General features: G+C 46.4%; 1 protein-coding gene across 2 annotated transcripts in view; it reads right to left on the bottom strand.

Annotated features, from left to right (window-relative positions):
* Window positions 1-21,264, bottom strand: part of Ston2 (stonin 2) — a 158,601-nt gene that overhangs the window by 123,951 nt on the left and 13,386 nt on the right. The window contains exon 1 of one of the 2 annotated variants that reach the window (XM_045154760.1): window positions 6,197-6,215. The exons of the other annotated variant lie outside the window; for it this stretch is intronic. The gene's annotated coding sequence lies outside the window, so the exon portion shown is untranslated. Of the gene's footprint in view, window positions 1-6,196; window positions 6,216-21,264 lie in introns of those variants that run through there. 2 annotated transcript variants of the gene reach the window in all.

Raw genomic sequence — 21,264 nt, 5'->3', positions numbered from 1 at the left:
AGATTCCCTAACTTCCCCAATCATTATGTTTGAGAAATATTGTACTTGTGATATAGGGGTATCAGTATAAAGCAAATATTGAAACCTCTCACTTTCTTTACCCAGATGGTGAAATAAAGGCACACTCTTTTTTTTATGAAATCAATGCAGCTTCTTGCCTTGGGCAGGTAACTTTCTGTAGTAAGCCTGATTTTTAAATCTTTGGCAGAAGCTCAGCCGTACCCAGATGGCATCTCCAACATGGTTTACCAATCAAGAAAACAGAAGTGGAGTCAGCTCTTGCTCATCTGAAGTAAAAGGATGGGGAATATTTACTTTTGTGGGAAAAAATAGACCCACTTAAACACATTTTTAATGTAGGCCAATTTGAATTAGTATATAAATGTCACATCTTCACTTACATTGCAATTACATTCTATGTACACTCAAGACTATTTAATTGGCTTACAAATTTGTTCATGTTATTAATGTCATTTTACAACCCGAACCTAGCTCTTGATCTTATTAACAAAATCAGAATTAATGCAAAATTAATGTGCTTCCATAAAAGAGCTACTATCTGCTAGAAGCAATTATGTCTCATTAACTGAATACTCACAATATTCAGATAGTTTCTAGTATGACTTAACACATAGCTTTCCAGTTGGCACATAATAAGAATGAAACTCAAGTGGATTCTTTATTAAATAACATACTGAGAAAACACCAGAACAGAAAACATGTTATGTAGGAGCGTGCCTCCCAACAGTTGTGACTGTTCTGAAAACCTGTGTCATGCTACAGGGTTAGGTTCTCTCTGACAGGAGTTTTGTGTGTGTATGTGTGACTATGTCACTGTCTCTATTTATTTTTAACCCAGTTTGGAATGTATCTGCCATCGCATGGCTGAACATTTTATGAAGTATCCTTTTTATTTAAAAAAAGAAGAAAGAGGGCTGGAGAGATGGCTTAGAAATTAAGGTACATGCCTGTGAAGCCTAAGGATCCAGGTTTGATTCTCCAGGTCCCGTGTAAACCAGCTGCACATGGTGGCACCTGCATCTGGAGTTCGTTTGCAGTGGCTGGAAGCCCTGGCACCCTCTCTCACTATCTCTCTGTCTGTCTTTAATAAATAAATAAAAATAAAATATTTTTTTAAAAAAACATAAAAAAGAAGAAAGAAAAGAAGGGCTGGAGAGATAACTTAGTGGTTAAGGCACTTGCCTGCAAAGCCTAAGGACCCAGGTTCAATTCCCCAGTACCCACGTAAGTCAGATGCACAAGGTGGTGCATGCACCTGGAGTTCATTTGCAGTGGCTACAAACCCTGGCATGTCCATTCTCTCTCTCTACCTCTTTCTTGCTCAAATAAAGAAGTAAAATACAAAGATTTAAAAATTTTTTCAATTTTTAATTTAAAAATTTTTTAAAGAAAAGAGTTTTGCCTTGTCTAATGATTAAAACAACCAGTTTTGATTTACATTTTCTAAAGAACTACTCATATAAAACATAATTTGTGGGGGCTGGAGGGATGGCTTAGTGTTTAAGGCGCTTGCCTGTGAGGTCTAAAGACCCAGGTTTGATTTCCCTTACCCACATAAAGTCAGATGCACAAAGTGGTGTATGCATCTGGACTTTGCAGCTGTTGAAGGCTTTGGCACACCCATTCTACCTATCTGACTCTATCTGCCCCTCTCAAATAAGTAAATAAATAAAATATTTTACAAACATAATTTTCAAAAGCATATTTCTACACTATCCTTTATTTGATTCAATACCTTTTTTAAATTTATTTTTTTATTTTTGGAGGTGGGGTTTCACTCTAGTCCTGGAATTCATTCTGTATTCTCAGGGTGGCCCCGAACTCATGGTGATCCTCCTACCTCTGTCTCCCAAGTGCTGGGATTAAAGGTGTGCACCATCACTCCCGGCTTTAATGCTTATTTTACTGAATTTTTTTTTCTTTTTGGAATGAGGGTCTGTCGCAGTCAGCTTCAGTTTGTTAGGGTGAACTTCCAAACCAGGGACAAGTTATGGGAGGAAGGGATTTACTGAAGCTTACAGATAGAGGAGAAGTTCCACAATGGCAGAAGAAGCTGGCCAGCTTTCATGAGTCCAAACAGAGAGAGCAAAAAAGCAATCAGCAGCAGCGCAGCAGCACACTCCAGGAAGTCAGCATTTGTGTATCTTTAGACTGGATCCCTGGGTCCGCCTCCACCCCACTAGCTGGACCCTAGGAGCCTCCCACAGTGACACCGAGTTACAAGTTTTAATAAAACTGAATTGACTGGGGGACAGCCATTCAATCTACCACAAGGTTATAGTCCAGGCTGGCCTCAAACTCTATGTAGCTGAGGATGACCTTGGACTTCTGATCCACCTGCCTCCACCTCCTGAGCTGCCAGGAGTCATAGGCACTGCCATACTTATTGATGCTGGTGATGGAACCCAAGACATTATGCATGCTACACAAGCAGTCTGCCAAATGAGCTCCATCCTTCGATACCCACTTTAGATAAACAGGAGAGGCGGCACTATGACTATTTACAGACCATTAAAAAAAAAAAAATCTGAGTTGACAGAAATTAGGTGACTTATCCAACACTTAGGGTGTTCTCAAGCACTAATGCCCTGTGAGTCCCTAAAGTGCTTCCTCTAGGCGTAGACAATGGTTTTCTCCTTCTTCTTGGTGTGTAAATAGTATATGCATGTGCACATGGGAGTGCCCTGTATGTGCGTATATACATAGGCCCGAGGAGAATTTGGGGTGTTCTTCACTACTGCTTTTCTGCCTTATTTCCTCGAGATGGAACCTTTTACTGAACCTGGGACTTGCACTGCTTTCAGTTAATGATCCCCCTACACCTCTGGCCCCCTCAGGGTTGGGGTTACAGGCATGCACGGTCACATCCAACTATACACTGGTGATGGGGATCAAACTGAGGTCCTCATGCAGGCAAAGCAAGCACTCTTAACTGCTGAACTCTCTTCTCAGCCCTACCTCCACGCATCTACCTGGAAGAATCTGTGATCTCAGAGCAGCAGCAACTGACTCTTCTCCCCCACCCCCCCAACACACAAAAAGATCCCATATAAAGAATGATCAAATAGAAGCCACGACCGATGTTCTAGAAAAACCAAGCAAGGAGGTGACACATTCAATCCTGACCCCAGGTCCCCTGCTGCCAAATACTCAAAAACTACTACAGAGTAGACATGAACTTCACCCAAGTAAATACTTTACCAATATCAAGTGCAATGAAACTGTAATAAAATTTCCTGGGGAACTCCCCACATGGGACTCTTCCAGAATTGGCAATGCACACAGAGGCTGGGATACCCAGAGCCCTCTCCTCCAAGGCCCTCCGCTGAGACCTTTACATGTGCAAACAGCCCAGGGTGCTGGTGTCCTGGACCAGACCTTACCAAGCAATACTCCCAGGGCTCACTCCCGCAAGCAGCTGCCTTGCAGCCCTTCTCGAGCCCTGTCACCAGCAGCGCCAATGTCACTCCGTGTGGTGTGGCTGCACGCCAAGATAAGACAGTGAAAGTGAAGAGTCAGATCCCGCGGTCAGCAGCAGAGCACCGTGTGAACCGCACACCCCCCCCCCCCCGCCCTCACCAACACAAAGCCACAGTGCCAGTCCACGTGCAGCGTCACGGCTGCTGATCCCGTGACGATGAACCCAGCAAAATCCACAAATACACAGGGGCAGAAGGGGGCAGAGAGAAAGAGAAATAAAAGGGAAATGGGAAATAGGAAACAAGTAGACATTTTAGAGTTGGTGGGTCGTGAAGATCAATAGCACAGTTACCAAGGGTTTTTTTTTGTTTGTTTGTTTGTTTGTTTTGGTTTGGTTTGGTTTGGTTTTCAAGGTAGGGTCTTGCTCTAGCCCAGGCTGACCAGGAATTCACTATGTAGTCTCACGGTGGCCTTCAACTCACAGTGCTAGGATTAAAGGCTTGTGCCACCACCAGCCCAGTCACCTCCCAGGTTTTATTATGCAAAACGGAGGCCCTAGGAAATGAAGTGTAACAGGGATGGAGGACAAGGGCTGAGAAGTCAATCTGGTACAGCCTTGAACTCATACTTCAACCACTTTAGACCTCACTTCACCCCTGCACACCAAGAATAACAAAACTCATTTTATAATTCCGAGGATTCCATGGAATAATGGACACCATGTGCTTTGCACTGGGGATAATAAACCTAACCACAACAATGACAGTAACAATAATTGCAGGTGACTATAGACGGCTGACTCTGTGCCAAGCCTCATTCCAAACCCACCATAAACGTCAGTCATTACCATCACTGCTGCTGTTGCTGAATGTCTTCCCCAAGGAGGAATGGCATGTTGAGAGCTCAGGAATCACTCCATGTCTGCCACCTACACATTCTGGTTTTAGTGAGTTGCCTTGTCAGTCAATCATTGTTAAAGCAGGTCTCTTGGCTGCAAAGTAAGCCTAGTGTTTGGTTATAGGGCCCAAAAGGCCAACTCTGAAGGGGGTCTCACTCTAGACCAGGCTGACCTGGAATTCACTATGCAGTCTCAGGCTGGCCTCAAACTCACAGCAATCCTTTTACCTCGGCCTTCCGATTACTGGGATTAAAGGTGTGCACCACCACGCCTGGCTGACGCTTCCTCTTTATGGCTCCACACAGATTAAGCTAGAGAACCAAGACCATCACTCAAAGGGAAGGAATAAAAGAACTCCAAAGACCTCTTTGCTCTTCCTTAGCTTGTCTGTCCTAGATCAGACACTGGCTAGCTAAAAATAAACAGGGGATGGAGAGATGGCTCAGCGGTTTCAGGTGTTTGCTTGCAAAGACTGATGTCCAGGTTCAGTTCCCTGCTACCCATGTAAAGCCAGATGCACAAAGTAGGGCATGTGTCTGGAGTTCATGTGCAATGGGAAGAGGCACTGACACACCCAGTATTCATCCATATTCTTTCTCTCTCTCTGCTATAAATAAAGGAATAAGAATATTTTTTAAAATAAAGAATAGTACCATGACAGACTGGTAGAATATTGTTACAAAGAATCACCGATTTCCTCTCTGATTCCTGTGAGATGGATTTCAGGGACTTGCTGGGAGAAATGCTATGCTAGTAGCTCAAAATCCACAGAGGAACCCAACAATTGTGAGGCTAAGTTCCAACTGGAATTGGCTTCTCAGTAAAAAACCTCACCCCATTTTTAGAATGTGAATCATAAAGTGCGGCTTGTAGTCACTACAAATGACTCAGAATCAGCAGCAAGCCTGACTCGGAGACACCAGAAATATCACTAAAGCCTTTGGGTTGTACTTCATAGATCCCCTTACCTCAGCATCCCTTACACCCTAAAATGCACTTGAGATAGGTTGGGAGTCATAGACATAGATTTGTTTTATGCCAGACTTCTACCACTCATTCATGAGCCTCGTGCCCATGGCAATGTGCTGGGTGTCCTTTAAGCAGCTCGTAATGTAGCTGGGGAGATGAGGAGATGAAAGCAAAACAGCAAACAGAAGTTTGTCTGGGGAAAACTGCCTGGTGAAGGACACAATGGAGCTTGTGACAGGTCAGCCATGGAGCTAGTGCTGGTGGCTGAACCACAAGTCCTGAGCAGGTGGCTTAGATATAAAGGCTGTCCTGGTTGGAGGCCTCAAGAGGAGAAGGATAAGACTGTTCTGGAGACAGATCAGCTCAAGTAAAAACCTCAGTAATGAGTGCCTCTGGGTCGGGCTGAGGAGAACTGATACCTCCTTGGAAAAATGTGAAGGGAAAGGACTGAGGGACCTTAGAAGCTAAGGAGAAGACCCCGTGGCAAGTGAGAGGCTGCTGAAGGTCATGGCATGGAGAGTGAGGGACTCAAGTCGCACGCTCGGGGGGGATGAATGTTGCTCCTCAAGTCGCACGCTCGGGGGGGGGGGGGGGGATGAATGTTGCTCCCCAGGTGCGCGGCAGCCGCAGCAGTACCTCTGGTGTGCTCCACAAAGCCAGGGGCTGCTAGCATCAGAAACACGTACTGGGCAAGCTACGCTGGGCACAAGCTGTTCTCGAGTCTCAGAATGCAAGGAAGAGCACCGCTGTCTTCAGGCAGAGTACAGTTAATGGCAGAGAGGCAAAACAATGATCTGTTTTCTAGCCTGTTCTCATGGCTTAGCCATCAAAACTGCAAGAATCGCAGAGGGGACCTCAGAGAACAGCAGCGGCTGACCTACATCTTACCTGCTCGGAGCAGGAGAGCAGCAGGACACAGACATTCGGGAGGAGATCACAGGCAAGGCTCGGCCAGCCTTCGGTGACTCACGCTCTGTTTACCCGTAGAGGGTGGGAGTGGGGTTGGGGCGGTGACGGCGGTAAGTTTTAGAATGAGTCTGAGGAATGCTTGGAATTATCTCCTCCACTCTCACCGCTAGACTCTCAGCTCAGCCTCTTGCCTATCTCCCTGCCTTCAGCATTCCCCCCACCCACCAGCCTCTTATCTGATCTACTGTGCTGGTGTGGTCTTCTGCAAATCTGCAAATGACCATGCCATCTGCTAAAAAACCTCCTCCCACAATAGAGGATGAGGAAAGAGCAGGGCCTCTGACGGGGCTGCGTCAGCTTGTCTGCTGCTACGCCTGCAGCACCAGGCACAGAACCTGTAGCCCAGAAGCAGTTGGATCCTCATTCAGAGGTAACGGTACCGACCGTAACACCCTAAGGAGACTCACAGCATTACCCTAGCCGAGTTCGCTTCTGGCTAGGTCCCGTGAATCCTACGTATTGTTTAAAAAATTATTTATTTATTTATCTACGGTGGGGGATTGTGCCAGGGCCTCCAGACACTGCAAATGAACTCCAGATGCATGCACCACCTTGTGATTCTGGCTTTACATGAGGACTGGGGAATCCAACCTGGTCCTTTGGCTTTGCCAGCAAGTGCCTTAACCATTAAACCATCTGTGCAGCCCAAATCCTACATATTTTAAGTTTGGGAAACATCTGTCAATACAATGACCTCTCCAATACCTTCCGTAGACTCTGTTCCTGCTCAGCCACTCAGTTTCTGTTGCTGGCATGTAAGAACTCTGATACACAGTACCGGTCCTCAATTTCCACTAATACTCTTTGTTCTGTTTCCTCTGTTTTGTACCCTGAGTGTATCTTAACCTATACTTTTCCCAAATGACAATGAAACAGTTGGTATATGGCTACCATACCAATGAGTCTCAGTTGCCAAAGAAATATGTATATATTCTTGTTGACATCTCCAACTCTTAGAATATGGCTTGACATTTATTAATGAAACTGTTTCCTGAGTAAATGTTGAATGAATGAAACTTACAAGTATGCCTTGATTTTCCTCTGCATACATCTGGTCCCTTTTCTACTTTTCTGAAATGTTGTAACACAGCCCGGGAACCCTCACAATGCTGTTTGAACCCTCCAGTCACCGGACTCAAACAAACAAAACAAAACAAAACTTTCATTATACATTACCCAGCACTGGTATTTTGTTATCGTAACACCAAACAAAACAAGACACGACCCATCCTTCAGATTCCAGCTACTTGAATTGCTCCAGACCCCAATCTCTGTGTCCTTAATACAACAGGACTGCTGCTCTGCGCTTGAACTCCAGGTGACCACCCTGACATCAGGAAGCCTCCTGGGCTTCCCTCACTCTGCACAGGAATCTGTGTTATCTGCTGACCAGTGTCTGAAACCGGCTGCCTCACACAGGCTGTCACTTCATGCTTACTGACTGCTTAAGGGTCAGTTCATTGCCAGAACTGGAAGTCCTCCCATAAAAGCATTCTTTCCTAACTCCTGCTCACTTTTTTAAAAAAGAGACCACTTCAGACAATATAAATAAAGGTGACCTTATACTGACATAGCCTGGAAATTAATTATAAGTTTTACTGAACTTTTTAGACCTGGGAATTACAGGAGAGTGTCATACAGCTGTCCCTGAGTTGGGACAATGCCTTATTTATTAGGCTAGCTACACTATGTAATACTAAACATTACCCGTGTCTGGCTAGTGACTAATCTTCCCCTCATGCCTCTTTCTCACATGCAGTCAATGGACAGCTTCTTGAAATCTTCATATGCACTCGCTGGATCTGAGGCAAATACCGCTGAGCCATCTGTTTAGGGTTTATGTAAGAACATCTTACAGGGGTCTCCCATGCCAATTCTAAACCCCAAGTGAGGTCTTAGATGTGTTTAGTTTTTCCTAAGTCAATGACAAGCATCTAAAAGGCCAAAGGAAATTGGAAGGAAAAAGACAAATGGGACAAATGAGGCCACATGGCTCTTCTGTACTCCTTCCTTAGAGTTTTCCTCCAGTGAGACATCCTATGAGGCGTCCTTAGCCGCCGCTGAGCACTCAGAACCGTATGTGGTGCAGCACAACGAAATCAAATCAAGCAGGTTTATGTCCGGGGATTTCTTTCGTAGTGAGCTATATATAGCAACCACGCAAGTTTAACCAGAAAGCTGAAGCAACTGTGCTGCTTGCTTCATTAAGTTCTTAGAATAAACAAGCCTGGAAGGCCCTGTGATCCCATGAGGAAGACCTGGAGCAGATTAAGAATGTGGTGCACTCACTGTTTCTCTTCCTTCTTCCTTTCTTTACATTTATAACAGCACAAAGCTCTCATTAATAGAACCTGATCAAGGTTCACTAGAGAGCAAACACACACACACACTTTCATTAATAGGTACCTTAGTCATTCCAAAAGAAAAATGCAGTTGAGTGGCCTTGGTTGCTTGTTCTTCATGTCTCAAATTGTTTTCTCTTTTTGTTTTTAAATATTTTTATTTTTTTATTTTATTTATTTGCAGGCTGAGAGGGAGAGAGAGACGGAGAGACAGAAGGAATGAAAATGGGCACATCAGGACCTCTTGCGTGGGCATATCAGGACCTCTTGCTACTGCAAACAAACTGCAGTTCATGTGCTCCTTTATATACTTTATATGGGTACTGGGAAATCGAACCCAGGCCAGCAGGCTTTGCAAGCAAGTGCCTTTAACCACTGAGCCATTTCTTCATCCCCTCAACTTTTTTCTCTTATTCTTTCATTTACTGTTTCATTGTGAAAGAGGAAGAGAAAGAGACAACTGACCACTCTTCTTCCAATTTCTAGCTTCAAATCAAAGATGACTAAGAAAGAACTTCAAAAGGAATCCATGCCATATTTCAACTATAATCAACATCTACCCATGATTCTTATAAACTAACTCCCTGTGCCTTCTCATTTTCAGAAAGGCACACACACACACACACATCATGGCCCCTACATAAAGGTATGTTTTCTTTTTCTAAATTTACATTATTTACATGTGTTGATGTATATTTGTGTGCATACATACACATAATACACACATATATGTACATGGATATGTATTTGCATATTTATATACCTCCAAGTTATAATTTCAAAATATCAATTCAAAAAATATGGTATTTTTCTTCAAAATAAATAACCTTTATGGCTATGCTGTCTAACAATCTCATGGCCCAACATTTTAGAGTCAAAGATCAAAGTCACACTTGGCTTGAAAAACAGGTTAGCATTGCCTCTGGTCTCTGATGCATTCCTGAGTCGGTGACCTTGAATGACACCCCAGACACCTGAATGCTGTGTCACATCACTGAATGGCCGACAGGAGGTCAGGCCTTAAAGTTGGCAGAGCACTTTCCAGTCCCGTAAACTCTTAGAAATTGCTAGCTTAGTCAAGATCTCTTAGCTAGTTCATCACGGATTGCCTCGGCTTCGTAGTTTTAGAACAAGGGTAACAACATTTTACTTATATGGAGGTAGACAGTTCATGGGCGTAATTTCTCTTCATCTCTGTTTTAAAAACATGAGTTTATAACTGTGGATCCCGCAACTGGAGGCTATGGCTAGAAGTCCGCAGGAGTCCTCTGAGTCCTTCACGGTGGCTGTATTTCCTGTGCAGCATACTCAGGCTTTCCAAGATGCCTGTCAAAATTACTGCTGCGTTTTACAGAAGCTAAGGTGCTGCGGTGGCATGAACGTGAAATGTCTCTCACAGCCTCAGGTGTTTGTGATTAAGTCTCGTACTGGGTCTCCAGCTGGTGGAGCCTTTGGGAGGTAGAGTCTTGTTGGGGATGTGTCACAGGAGTGGACTTTGAGGTGTATTAGTCCAGCCCACTGGGTGTTCACTCTTTAAAATTTTGTTAATTTGGGCTGGAGAGATGGCTTAGCGGTTAAGCACTTGTCTGTGAAGCCTAAGGACCCCGGTTCGAGGCTCGGTTCCCCAGGTCCCACGTTAGCCAGATGCACAAGGGGGCACACGCGTCTGGAGTTCGTTTGCAGAGGCTGGAAGCCCTGGTGCGCCCATTCTCTCTCTCTCCCTCTATCTGTCTTTCTCCCTGTGTCTGTCACTCTCAAATAAATAAATAAAATTTAAAAAAAATTTGTTAATTTATTTGAGAGCAAGAGGCAGAGAGAGAGAGAAAGAGAGAGAGAGAGAGACAATGGGCATGCCAGGGCCTCCAGCCACTGCAAATGAACTCCAGATGCATGCACTCCCTTGTGCATCTGGCTTATGTGGGTCCTGGAGGGTTGAACCTCAAAATAACCAGAGAGAGAGAGAGAGAGAACTGGCCCTTGCTTTACAAGCCTAGGGCAGTTCAGCTGCGGCACTGTGGGGCTCTATCCAAGCCCTGGGACCCTATAACTCCAAATCCCCAGAAAAGATGAGGACACCATCTTTTCAGGTGACTCCAGCCAGGAAGTAAAGTGATGCTCTTCCCTGCTCTTCTAGACGAGCCAAAAGGCCTTGGCTCCTCTATATCCGGCTCCTAGGAGATAAGAGTTTAAAATGGGGCCTTTCTCAAAGAGATGCCTTGAATTCCAGAGCTAAGAAACATGCAAGTGTTGCCAAGAAACTCAAGAGTGCAGGTGGAGTCAACTGCGGGGATGGGTCATCAGGAGAGGGGCAGGTGCCTGGCTGGTTAGAAGAAGAGCGAGGAAGTTCTGACCAGTCCTTAAGTGAGTTCGTGTGGGGAGAACGCACGGGGGCTGTGGCACTTTCTGTTAAGAAGCAAGGTCTGTACATGTCCCTTGTGCATGTGAATGTGGAAAAGGGCTTTCCCCGCAGAGAACACCGCAGACGCACTGGAGGCTGCCTGGGGCCAGGAATCCTTCTAACAGGCGGCAGAGGCACAGGGAAGGGGAACTTTGCTGACAGCGAGGCTGACGACCCAGGAAGATGCAGCTCCTTCACATTGTGTCCCAATGCAGACTACTCTACAGAGAGGGTATGGTAACTATCTTCTGAAACTGCTATAGTTAGTGTGTATCTAACAAAAGTATGTAACATCTGGGATGGAGAGATGGCTTAGCGGTTAAGTGCTTGCCTGTGAAGCCTAAGGACCCCGGTTCGAGGCCCATTTCCCCAGGACCCACATTAGCCAGATGCACAAGGGGGCGCACGCGTCTGGAGTTCATTTGCAGTGGCTGGAAGCCCTGGCACGCCCATTCCCTCTCTATCTGTCTCTTTCTCTCCCTCTCTCTCTGTCACTTTCAAATAAATAAATAAAAAATGAACAAAAAAATTTAAAAAAAAGTATGTAACATCTGGGGTCTATATATATGTACATATATTAAAGGTCTTAATTTGGTAAAAATGGAGATATACCAAAACAATTTTTTTTGGGGGGGGGTTCTGAGGTAGGGTCTCACTCTAGCCCAGATTGACCTGAAATTTTCATTATGTAGGTCTCAGGGTGGCCTCGACCTCATGGTGACCCTCCTACCTCTGCCTCCTGAGTGCTGGGATTAAAGGCACGCACCACCACGCCTGGCCCCAAAAGATAATTTTTTCTAACACGTATACCCACAGGTCTATCTCTAGCACCCCTGCAAGGCCGAGCTTGAACGACGGTGTAGGGCACGATGAAGGATGACCACAGGACATGAGGGAAGGGGGTCCAGGAGGAGTCGGGGAAGACTCTATCTATCCTAAGTCTTGGAGGAGGCTTAGCATGCTGCCTCAGACTCAGACCCTTCAGGCAGCTGGCCACATCCCCACTGTGATCTGGAATCATGGGGTAGTCTCCTAATACTCTAATCCCGAGTTTCCTCTGCTAGTGTTGACCCCAGAGATTCCTCCCAGGTGGAAAGAGACGCCGCACCGAAGACCTTTTGCACAGTGAGTGGTAAGCACCCACGTGAAGGGACCTGTCCCCGGCACCGCTTCTCCTAGCTTAACCTGTGGGACGCTTCCCCTGAGTATGTGCTAGCATTCGCTTGGTAAAGACAGTTAGAAGCACATGATCTCATTTCTGGGGTGCTGGCCTTCAGGAAATGAAAGTGCAAGGATGGCAAGACTTTAGAAATTTGGGAGGAAGAGGAAGTGGTGGTGTGAACTTCAGCCTGGCACAGGAAGCCCCCGGCCGGTGCGACGTGAAGCCCTGGACGTAAGCTTTGGGAAGGGTGAGAGGCAGGGCTGCCAGCGGGGGCAGGGAGACACAGCGCAAGTCAGCCACCCGCAAGCACCTGCGCTCGGGCGAAGCTGCGTCCTGGGTTTCCCCACGGAAAAGTAACTCAGAACGGGCCAGAGTAAAGCAAAGACAATGAGTTTATGAAGTGCTGAGACAACCATGGAGGGAAAGGCAGTTACACAAGACAGGAGCACGGGGTCCTCAAGAGTCAGCCTTGCAACAAGGCTTCTTTTTGTTTGTTTGTTTGTTTTTTATTTTGTTTTTTGAGGTAGGGTCTTGCTAGCCCAGGCTGATCGGGAATTCACTACGTAGTTTCAGGTGGCCTCGAACTCACAGGGTTTCTCCTACCTCTGCCTTCTTTGTGCTAGGAATAAAGGCAAGCACCACCACGCCCAGCCAAAGGTTGAAATTTAAGAACAGTTTAAAAGTTTCATAAAGGGCTGGAGAGATGGCTTAGCGGTTAAGCACTTGCCTGTGAAGCCTAAGGACCCCGGTTCGAGGCTCGATTCCCCAGGACCCACGTTAGCCAGATGCACAAGGGGGGCACACGCGTCTGGAGTTCGTTTGCAGAGGCTGGAAGCCCTGGCGCGCCCATTCTCTCCCCCCCCCCCATCTGTCGCTCTCAAATAAATAAACAAAAAAAAATTTTTAAGTTTCATAAAAACACGTGAACTGGTTTATTTGTCTTAACTTCCAGAATTTCCTTTCGTAAATGAAATTGTAAGGTGCTTTTATGAAGAATACTGTTTAGGTTTAGAAATGAGGGAGGAATGCTAATCGAGTAAAACTCAAGGTTACAAGCATTCTAGCCCTTAGCAAGCACAGTTCAGTTGCTGTTTTCATAACCTTGTTAGCAATTCTAGGAAGACACACATATCTCTGCATTCAGCTGTGGCTTTATCAGGAAAAGGGCAAACTAGATCCCAGGGTGAGGACCTTCTTTCTCTGCTCATGTCCCATCCTTTGTCTTTCCGTCCTGCCTCATAGTCACCACACCAGACAACTCCCAAACCCCCGACTCCCACTGTTCACATGGTCACTTAGGAAGTGTGCACTACACAGCCCAGGCAGCTGAGGGGACAACCTGCCTGCACAGGGGCTGTCGCAGGCACCAACCCAGCTATCCCACACTCACCTTTGTCACCAGGAGCAGCGGTGTGGCCATGTGCGAAGTGTAGTAGTGACATGAGTGTGATACTCTCCTAATTCATCAGTCTGCTGTACGACATGGGCCCTACAACTAACTCTCGATCCCTCGCTTGGGGGTGCCAACTCCCTCAGGTCTCATGCTGTCATCAGCCTTCAGCCCCACAGATGACGTCCCAACGCTGTTCCTTGTTGCATCATCCTGTGTGGCATCATCTACATGGTGCAATTTGGACCATGTTCCCTTATCTGAATGCTGTCCTGGAGATCTAGAGCCAGGTGGCCCTGAACAGCACACCTCTCCACCCACTCACACACAGCCTCCACCACACGTGAGCAAAAGCAGCGAAATGCTCGGTGTTCATGAGAAATCCTTGACTGGGCAGGAAGATGAGAGGAGAGAGATGCCTATAGCCACAGGGAATCGCTGGGTTTTTACTCAACAGAATGGAACGAATACTGATGAGAAACATCAATTAAGACTGGTGATTAGGAGACTGGTAATGCCACGAGGGGCTGAATTTTGGGCAGAGCAGGCCCCAGAACATATCATAAGGAAATTAGGAGTGGTCAGGTACAGAGTTAGGTCAATTGGAAGTGGTAGTAGAGAAAGAGTTTTATCTGGGATTTGCTGAGATTCAAGGGTTGTAAAACAAAAGGGTGATTACAGAAAACATAGAAAAAGTAGGGGCAACAAGATTTCAGAGTCCTCCAGGAAAGATGGTCCATGAAGTAAAGAGGACTAACAGGTTATCAATACAGGAAACAAAGAAATAGAAGAAGCTGGCTGACTCTTGATGAATTCCTACTCGGTGGAGGGAGACTTGGAAAGGAAAAGGGATGGCTGGAATGACAGAGCCAGATGATTAGAGAAAGAGAGAAAAATCAGAGTCATCCAAGTTCACGGAGGCAAGAGAGAATTTTCCAGAAGAACAGAGAATTCTCTAGTGAGTGCTGCAGGGGCACGTAAAGGGCTGGATGGTAACCAGCGACTCCTGAGAGGCTGGCTACAGTGGTCTCTCCCTGAGGAATGGAGGCCCTTCCAGTCACACGGAAGGAAAGAAGCAGGAATGGTAGAATGAAATAGAAGCGCTGGGCTGGAAGCTTGGCTGCAAGGAGTTAATAACAAACAAGGATTACAGTTTAAAGTAAAGAAGCACTTTTTTATTTACCTGGAAAGACAAACTGAAATCTTCCTGACATTACCTGGAATCTTCTCAGCCACAACAGAACTTAGAAACCTTTCTAAGTTTGTCCTTTGGTCTGAGATTGAAAAAAAAGCTGCTTGCAAAGACCTTAAAGACACTCAAACTAAGGAAAATAGACTTAAAATATCTAGTAAGTCACTATTGTTTTTTATAATGTTTTCCCTCCCATTTTAGTGAGATTAAATCTGGGCCTGTGATTTTTCTTTCCCTAGCAAAAATTCCAGATCAAGGAAATGAAATGGCTCTTGAAATCCCAATAAAGTGTCTAAAAACTATAAAACTCACCTCAAAGTTGCATTGTATACGCACAAGGATTAATACTATCACTTGTAAATTGCACTTCAAAAAGAGGTTACTAATTACATGAATAATATTTAAGTGTTCATGCCTTTATACACATTGTATTTTCTGTTTACATGAATTTTGTGAAGTTGGGGCAATTTCTAATGCTTCTTCCCCCTCTCCCCCTTTTTTTTGGCAGGTAGGTTCTCTCTCTAGCCCAGGCTGACCGGGAATTCACTATGTAATCTCAAGGTGGCCTTGAGCTCACAGGACTGATCGATCCTCCTACCTTTGCCTCCCAAGCGCCACCACGTACAGCTACTAATGCTTACCTTCTAGCTAAGGAAACTGAGGCTTGGGTAGGTCAAGTAATAGGCAGGTAGTAGCTAAGATTTAAACTCTGAATTCATTATACATCTCCTAATTATCCATTCTGTCACTGCATAATGCTCCAATGGACCACTGGCATCTGACGCTGTATGTTTTTGCTTGTTTGTTTAGTTAGAAAGATTTTGCAATTTAGGAAGTCAGGCTGGAGAGATGGCTCAGATGTTAAAGGCACTTGTTTGCAAAGCCTGATGGCCCAGGTTCTATTCCCCAACACCCACATAAAGCCAGATGCACAAAGTGGCACATGTGTCTGGATTTTGTTTACAGTGGCAAATGTGACTATTCATATTCTTCCTCCCCTCCCCACTCTCTCTCTCTCTGAAATAAACTAAAAATATTTTTTATATTTTGTTTTTATTTATATGTGTGAGAGATAGGGGGAGAGGGAGGGAGGGAGGGAGAGAGAAGAGAGAGAGAGAGAGAGAGAGAGAGAGAGAGAGAGAGAGAGAGAGAGAGAGAATGGTGTGCCATAGCTTCCAGCTGCTGCAAACAAACTCCAGACGCATGCGCCACATTGTGCATTTGGCTTACATGGGTCCTGGGGAATTGAACATGGGTCCTTTGGCTTTGGAGGCAGGTGCCTTAGCCACTAAGCCATCTCTCCAGCCCCAATAAAAATATTTTTTTTAATTCTCTGCATTATTTTAAAAAAAAGATAGGAAGTCATAGAGCAGATAAACTTCCTGAACCAGTCCACACACTCCAGACAATGTGTCTTTTCTACTAACGGGCTCATTTGCCCATTCCCATAAAAGAGTAACCAGTGCCACTCAGCGCTGCCCAGACAGGTGAGGCATGACTGAAGCCCAGACCTGCTGGACCCTTGCTCTAGACAGCTGGCCTGTCACTGTGTTCCTCCTCTTTGCCTGTCTGTCCCTGGCCCGGGCTTCTCTGGGGAACATGGCAGGTTGGAATGTGTCTTAGCGGCAGCCTGCTTCTGTGAGCACTTTCTGGCATTCCAGGGAATCCCTGGAAGGAAGAAGAACAAGGAGACAGGGAAACCACCCCCAGCTGGAGCGAGACAGCTGGCCATGGCGTCACAGGAACCTCAGCTTACTGCCTGGTCATGTCACAGAACATCAGAAACAACAACGTCCTAAAACCGCTCAGGGTCCCATGTCATCCAGCAGTGAATATTCCTGGTTTTCACTTTGGCAGCCCAGGTTCAATTCCTGGCACAGGAGCAACATAATACTTTAAAAAATAAACAGGTGGGGGTGGGGAGGGAGGGAATTATTACCATGGGATCTTCTTTTATAATCATGGAAAATGTTAATAAAAATTTAAAAATTAAAAAAAAAAACAAAAATAAATAAATAAGCAGGTAAATAAACCTCCCCCTGGAAGAGGTAGTTCTGGGAGAGGGATGTGTCTAGTTTTGTTCCCTTCTGATCAGACCCCGCTGTGTGGTGGCGAATCTTCACTATGTCTGGGGCGCATCTTCTGGCTCCTACGGCGCAGGTGAGGGGGAGCCAGGCTGCACAGCCTCAGTAAGATGCTTCATCGGAAGCCAGGACCTGGCTGAATGGCTCACGCTAGGGGAGTGACCACCACGGCAGTGCAGAGACAGCTGGGCGGAGGCTGGACAGGTGTCGAAGAGGCAGCGAGGATGGGAAGCTTAAATACGGATAGGACCCCCGTGATGGTTAAGGTGTTGTCAACTTGACCTGTTCAGTAATCCACAGAAAGCCCTTTCGGGTGGGTCTCTGAGGTTGCTTCCAGGAAGGATTAACTGAAGGAGGAAGCCCTTCCCCCAGCGCGGAGGCCCCTCTCAGAGGAGGACTTTATATAAGGAAGCTCTGGGGGAAAAGAGCCCCTTCCTTCCCTCCACCTGGCTGCCGGGGCTGCGCGCGGCCTTCCAGCGCGGACTGAAGGCCCGCATGGATGGAAACCCAGCGGCTCCTCAGGAAGCTTCGGGACTGCTGAGGCATCTGGCCACGTGGACTGAGAAGCTACCAGGTTCCTTGATTCTCGGGCCTGCAACTACTACTGGACTACCATAAACTAGTCCAATCAATTCCCTCTTTAATATAATTCATTCTAGCAGTTCTGTTCCTCTAGAGAACCCTGACTAACACAGAGCCCAAGCTGGTATCCACAGAACACAGGGTCGTGGCCTAGCAGGTCTCCTTGGGCCCTGGGTTATCCGTGCTCCTGGAGCCTCTGCGGTGGGTGGAATTTGTCACGGAGCAGCACTGCTCCTGTCTGCACCTCTGCACTCTCACAGACATTCACTGGGCATTCCCTGGTGCTCAGCACCATCTATACCAAAACGCAACAGAGATGGAGCCCCCGCCATGGAGACAGACAGACAGGTAGGCAGTCACCATGCAGAGTAAGTGAGCCACCGCAGTAGAACCCAACAGCACCATAGGAGGAATGACACCCACCTCCTCCTGGGATCAGCAAGGAATAACCAGAAGTGACATCTGGCCAAAGGGTTGAAAGTGGAGAAAAGCTGAAGGGCCACTGGGGAGGGAAAAGAATATCCTACGTGGGCCGTGCGGCACGGCAATACGACATGGTCAATTAGAGAGAGGAACGCTTTATTCGCCCATGCCTAACCAGCCGTGATGACATGCAAACTGTCTGCTACCAAAAAGCGTACATAACAGACACCCCCAATCTCTGGACCTCACCCTTGCCTAACCCCATGCTTGAGTATCACCCATTACTGACCCCTAAATCTGTGTGTATAAGCTAAAGATATAATTAAGATATGGCATGATGGGCTGGAGAGATGGCTTAGCGGTTAAGCACTTGCAAGTAAAGCCTAAGGACACCAGTTCGAGGCTCGATTCCCCAGAAGTACTAGGAGGTACACGCATCTGGAGTTCATTTGCAGTGGCTGGAGGCCCTGGTGTGCCCATTCTCTCTCTCTGTCTCTTTCTCTCTGTGTATATTGCTCTTAAATAAATAAATAAAAAATGAACAAAAAAAATTTTTTTTAAAAAGATATGGCATGAGGGGCAGGTGAGGCTCAGAAATGAGGCAGGCATGCACAAAGGCTCTGGGAGGGGCAGGGATGGGGGAGGCACAAATTGCCTGAGGACATTTTATAGGGCTTGGACATAGACAGTTTAACAGCTTTTGGGGGGGGGAGGTCAGGTCCCCTCTGAAAACAGCCGCATTAAAATGTAATGCACTCGTACGAAGCCTGATGAATGAAAGCATGCTATGTTCTGAAGTAAAGGTAATTCAACCTGAAAAAAATCATGGAGCCAGCAGGACAGTAAGAAGAAGGGAGCTGGGAAAGACCAAAGGAGTGAGGTCTGACAGGGCCTTGAAGGCCAGGTCCAGGAGGCTTTATAATAAAGGCAACGGAGACCAAGTAAACAACTTAAATGAGATAAATAACCTAACTCAATTTGTATTGTGGAGAGATCATTCTGGAAGCGATGAGGAAGACGGGCTGCAAGGTGGGGAGACAGGCTGTAATTGCGGTGACCATGCAGGCCGTGTTATAAGGCGTGAGATCATCGAGACATGGGGTTCAAGTCTCTGGCATGCTTTTAGAAAGAATAAGTCATTTTGTGCCAGATAGATAAAAAGGACCCTTGGATGACTGGATTGAGGCTGCAGTGTTTCCAGAACCAGACCTTCAGGAGAAAGAAAGGCTGTGGGGGGGGGGGGGAGGATGTGAATTTGGGGTTAGAGCTAGTGGGTTTGGTGGGGCTGTGTGATGACCACGGCGGTGTCTCTGGGGCCTGCGTCCACAGCTAGACGCAGACAGGCAAGGGCTAAAAGTGATAAAAAGCAGGTCTGGATTCGAAGACAGAGAATATCAGGGGAGACAGGAACGGGGGTCGGGACGTGAAGGTGAGCAACCGTGTGTGGGGTTCACTGGGAGTTGGCAACGTGGGTCAAGCTCAGCTTCCCGCTTCAGGGAACAGCAGCCTGGTCCTCTCAGAGCCCAGAGGAAGCCCACAGGAAGACGGGTTTGTTCACTGCTGAGAACAGAGCTGTGGGGGTGTCGGGGTTTCCAGCCATGAAGAAGCCAGGCCAGCATGGGCTTCTTTGGGGCGCTGCACTGTGGTGTCATGGGTGGCACCAGGAAGAGGCGCCCTGGTGGGTCATGGCCAAGATGCACAACTCCGGCTTGGAGTCTCCCTCTGGAACTGGCTGTTACTCTTCTCTCAAAAGTCAAGGCTCCCTCAATCTCGTAAATTGTTAACACACACACACACACACACACACACACACACACACGTCCACGCAACGTCATTAGTGGTCCAAGGTGCTTCGCAGGCAGTCTGCCCAAAGTTCCCCACACAAATCTGTTCGGTATCTCTGGACTCTTGTTAAAACACTCTGCCCCAGAACCATTTCTCTAGTTCAAGCTGCTTTCAGGCCTTTCACAACAAGACTGAATCAATCCAGAGGGGCAGCAAGAGGTCAAATACCGTGGCTTCTACTGACCCTAGATTGACAATTCAGTAACCCAGAGGGGATGTGCTTCCCTCTTTTGACAATCCACCTTTACCCTCCTCCCCCAACCACCCAGGCACATAGGAGGACAAACAAACCAAGCCAGCCGCACATCCAAACCCAGACCACTGCATGGGCCCCATGGCTGCAGCTGCACAGGGCCCCGGCTGATTACCGCCTTATCCTCGGGCACCGGGCGGCTCTCACATCCCAAGCCCATGCATGCCGGCTGGAGGCAGGGGCCTGCGGGTGTTTCCAACTGTGAGAATAGACTGGATGAACTCAGGACACCCTGGGTGGGCTTGGCACATCTAAGAACAGAATAAATATGTGTTGACAGAGGGCTGGCTGAGCTTTGATGGAGCAGAGCGTGGGGTTTTGATAAGTGCACCACAGTTCTCACATCCCACCCTGCTTACAGGCTGTAAACCTGCAGAGCAGATGTGTCAGAAGGGGTCCAGCCTACAGGACAAGACAATTCCCACGTTATGAAATGTGGATCAACTCAGTACCTTTCAAAGGTCACAGCTCACCCATTCCCACACTTCTAGCTTATTTCCTTCTTTAACAGTTACTCTTAAATCTCTATATACAGTTATTATAAAAAGAATACACTCTCACTAAAGAGAATCTGGGAAATGCAATTAAGGTGATTTATAATAATTCTGTTTGTGTGCATTTCAACTTCCCAGGGACACAGCTATTGTTTAAAGGGAGGTGTTCCCTGTGGGGGCAGGACAGGCTGTCAGCATAAACAAATGGGACAAGATCCTCTGACCTTGTGATTCCCTGGGCTAGCATCTTAGTGGCTAAGAATTATTTATTCCATTGTTTTTTCCAAGATGATGGAAATTTCCCACCATTCATGATTATTCTCTTTACTTCCTCATCCTGGAAGACAGAAAGAAAATCTTCATCCCTGGAATGTCTTGCCAAGTCACTTTTCTACTTTGATGTTTCCAATGTTTCCTTCTTTTAGTCCTTATATCACCCACATTCATCTGGAAAGGTTTCCAAAAAGTCCAGTAGTAATTTAGAAACAAACCAAGCCATGGCATAGAGTTGATCCTGCCACCACTAACAGCAGCATGCCTTCTAGTAGACATTCATTGACAGTAATGCTTGCCAGACAGAAAACCACAAATTCAAGCACATGAATCATAAATGCAAACACAGCAGACATGCTAATTAGTGAATACTGAGATAAGACCCGTGTGTGATTCTCAGTATCTCTGGATTCTAATTTGTCTTAAGAGAGAAAGACTTTAAAAAATACTAGAAATATATAAGAGAGAGAGAGTGTGTGTGTGTCTCATGAGTCTGGCCTCAACTCATTAAGTAGCAGAGGGTGATCTTGGACTTTTGCCTCCTTTGAA

Source organism: Jaculus jaculus, chromosome 7, assembly GCF_020740685.1.
Source record: "Jaculus jaculus isolate mJacJac1 chromosome 7, mJacJac1.mat.Y.cur, whole genome shotgun sequence".
Lineage (NCBI taxonomy): Eukaryota > Metazoa > Chordata > Mammalia > Rodentia > Dipodidae > Jaculus > Jaculus jaculus.
The sequence above is the reverse complement of the archived record's forward strand: the minus strand, read 5'-3'. Positions and strand labels throughout refer to the sequence as shown.